The sequence below is a fragment of the Pinus tabuliformis genome, chromosome X (genome assembly GCF_031772625.1).
Source record: "Pinus tabuliformis cultivar Carrire ecotype Pingquan chromosome X, CPIR1, whole genome shotgun sequence".
Taxonomy (NCBI): Eukaryota; Viridiplantae; Streptophyta; class Pinopsida; order Pinales; family Pinaceae; genus Pinus; species Pinus tabuliformis.
In genome coordinates, this window is record NC_142308.1 from 1,535,424,763 (window position 1) to 1,535,428,544 (window position 3,782).

The following is a 3,782-nucleotide window of genomic DNA, read 5'->3' on the forward strand; positions in this document are numbered from 1 at the left end:
TGTCGCAAGATTTTGGAAGGTCCACACTTGAGAAAGAGGCTCATGATTAGCCTTCATTCTCAAATCATGACATGAGAAGCATGTTAATACTGGAGGATGATGGAATCAAGAAGCAAAAGTGGACAAAAATGCCAAAAAAAATTGCAGGCCTTGTAAAATATCAAATGGTCTATAGTGCATTTGATGTGTTGACGCCAAGAAGCGAAAGAGATGGCGAATGCATTCTTCCAGATGTGGAATTTGGAACCATGGAGGTAAAATAATGGCCATTTCTTTTCTTTTTATTACTAATATTGGAACTCATTGTCGTAGTTCACTCAGATGAGCTTAACTTGGAAAAGTAGTTTCCAAGGAGAATCTTGCATTGCATGCATGTGTTGCAAAGGAGGAAGATGATTCTTAGTGGGAAGGTCATCAGTCATCTTTCCAAGCACTGAGGGATCACTTTGGTATAGCAAGGTGTTTAATCAGCAAGCAGCCAACAAGTGTTGGATTGGGTTAGCAGCAAAAGAAGAACATTGGTTGAAGTGCCAAGCCATTTGCAAGACAAGGCATGTTAGTGAAACCAAGTGGTTTTCATGTAGATTTTTCTAAGTAGAATCAATTGATATAACTTGGGAAGGAGAAGAGTATTCAGATCTCATCAAATAACCAACTTTTGTAGGTCCAAAAGCCTATCAATGGGAAGGAGTGATTGGAATCTGGATTAGGGGCAAAAATTTGTTCAAAAATCAAAGTGCTCAGAATCGCTCAAAACCTAAATTCTTGTGTCTGTCTCAGCGGTAAAATCCCAGTGCAAATTATTTCACTCAAAACGGAGTTCGTATGAGAAAGTTAGAGCCTGCTGTCTATTTTGTCAAATAGGCAAATTTTGGGTACATGGTTCACTGGGATGTTGACTAGGCATCCATACATCCCAGTCAGCAAAAAGAATATTCTAAGGAATATTCCAAAAATATTCTCGTACATGGCTCAATTAGATTTTGACATTTTTCGGCACGTCATTGGTATATGGAATTTAGGGTGGACCGATGAGAGGATGACACGTGGCAAGCCCAGAGGCCACCACGTGCCCTCTCAAAGGTCGGATAAAATTATTTGCAGGTCGATGGATTTGAATCCGTGACCTTGCCTAGACAAGCCCCATGCTTCACTGCTTTTACACACGTTATGTCTTAACAATCTATGGCCGCATTTTCTAGTTAAATTTTAAGCGCTGGTGGATTGGGAGGTAACCGCTACCTTAACCTCCACATGTGACCAAGTTTGCAAATTGATGGACAATGCTAACACTAACCTCATGGATTAAATGGGTTTAGCATTAATTAACCCATACTTAACCATTAATTAAATGTGGTTTAACTTGGCAGATCTTTGGCTTGTTCGATAAATTCAGAATTTGCTCCATTTTTTGCGGGGCTAACTAGAGTTTCTCCAGATTTGGTGGATTTTTTCTAGGGAAAACTGAAGAGGCCATAACTTTGGCATATTTCGACCAATTTTGGCTCTGAAAGAGTCATTCCTAGATGATTTGGATGCTCTGAACACAATGGAACATTTTTCAGAGGCATAAAGGCAGTTTTGTATGTGATTTTGCTATGTTGAAGTTTAAGGAAATCGAGGGCCACTAGGAGAGGAGGTCAAGCCTAGATCAGCTGAAGTCCAATTGCAGAGCTCGGATAGTCATTCTTGGGGTTTTTGGGTTTTATGAATATAATGAACGAGGTTACAAATCCATTGGAGCACTACAAGTGCATGCAATCAGATAATTGACCATTAATCCAAAGAGGGCCTAGCCATTGAAGCAGGTCCAAGGAGATGTAGCCCAGGAGGGGTGAACTCCTTTATCATCTTTGTGTTATGAGTTTGTTGTGTTTTATTTCTATGCAATTTACTTGTTTTATATGTGTTTTAAATAACTAATTAACCTCATAAATTTCTCATAAAATACACTCAACACTTGACACATAACTCCTCACATTTTGGTTAATTTGGGACGATCCTAAACACATTTTTTTTAATACTAATGAGGGAGCTTGCATAGAATTAACAAGTTTTCCCAACATTCAGATCATCGCCTTTATTTCAAAAGTTGCTTTCTCCACAAGTGGGTCTTCTCTGAACTTGCAGCTTTGTTCTGCCTCTGTGTTGTCGAAAATATTTCTGTTGCCTTTGTCGCGCGCAAGTATGTTACCCTCTGTGGTTGTTGCTGCTGCTCTCCTAGATGTTGATTCACTAACCATTCCATAGTGATGTCGACCAGTTCATTGTGCCTGGAAAAAATGTGACAATATCTCCATGGGTCTTCCTCAGCCCAATGACACACCCCGTGGATCCAAGGAAATTGCAATCTCATGCAATGATCCTTCACAAAGCAATGCGGGTCATACGGATTGAAGCTTCTGGCGCCTAAAGTAAATTTTTTAACTCTTTTGTCTTGGAATCCGCATGTTTGAGATTTTGTATCTCATACAACCCAATCCACAATAGAAGAGTGGGCCAGGGTCCCTTCTTCTTTTGGTGCAGTCTAGCTGACAGTCCTGCCGAGATGTGGTATGACACTTCTTGCAAGACGAGTTTGTCCATGGAAAACTTCGGAAAAACATGCAGAGGCTCCTCTACATTTAACATTCGTGTGAAGGTGCCAAAAGATGAGGCATAGCAATCTTCTATGTTGATCAGTGCATCCATTGTTGCCTTCAACATGCAAGGTGGATCCTGCTCAAATATCATCTTGTACACCAGGGTGAAAAAATTGTCTGACAACTGTGTGATGACTTCATGGAAGCTGAATTAGGAAAATAGTCTGTAATAAGTGTTTACAGAGGTTTCCACTGATGTCCATGCCCACTTCAAGCCCCAGAATTCCTAACGGGCACAGATTGCATCCAAGATATATGCAGACATGTATATTTTTGCTTGCTGACCTTTCGGCGGTTGTTGAGCACCTGTTACCTGTTCCTTCAACCTATGAGCCAAAATGTTGGACCAGTTGCATGCTTTTCCTTCATTGGCCATTTGTTCCAACACGATCATCCAACTCTATGGTAAGTTCTCCGTGCTCTCTTGGTCGTACAAGCGGCGTGCAAAGATGACCAAGTATTGATATGCCTTCCGCAATATCTTTGTCTTGTAAATCTGGTTGGGTGTCATCCTGAACTTGGCTGGCTCCTTCACCCAGTTCTTCAAGATATCCTTGGAGTTGGCATTGTTGTTGGGTATGTTGAAGGGTGTCTCCATGGTGATCACTGGCTTCAACAAGTGGTACATATGTTGATAGTCATGTGCCCTGAAGGGAGCAATCTCTATCCCATTGACACTCCTTAACACTATCGTCTCAGGATCAGCGTGCAAGACGATCCAATGTATCATGTTCGCGCATGGAAACGCATGATACTTGCATGGAAAGCAAGACTTGTGAATGTTCACATAAACTTTGTATTCTTCGAGATCTTCCCCAAATGTGCCTGAGAATGCATCATTGATCTCCTGCCATTTCAGCTTTATGTCTTTGTCTGCGATCAACTTGGTGTCTTCGTAAATCGACAAACTCATAGACACCCGCTCAACTGTATCTCTTGTTGCACTTTTGTCAGTGTCCTTTGACCCTTCTCTCTTGGAGGCCATTGATCTTGAACTGTTGAGAGACGGACGAACACCTGCTATATCTGGAGACATGGTGCCATACATGGAAAGAAATATGTCAATTAAAAACAAACCAAACTTTAGGACTAACATGCAACATATACGGGAGACTGATGGCAAGGATTGCACAACTTTCA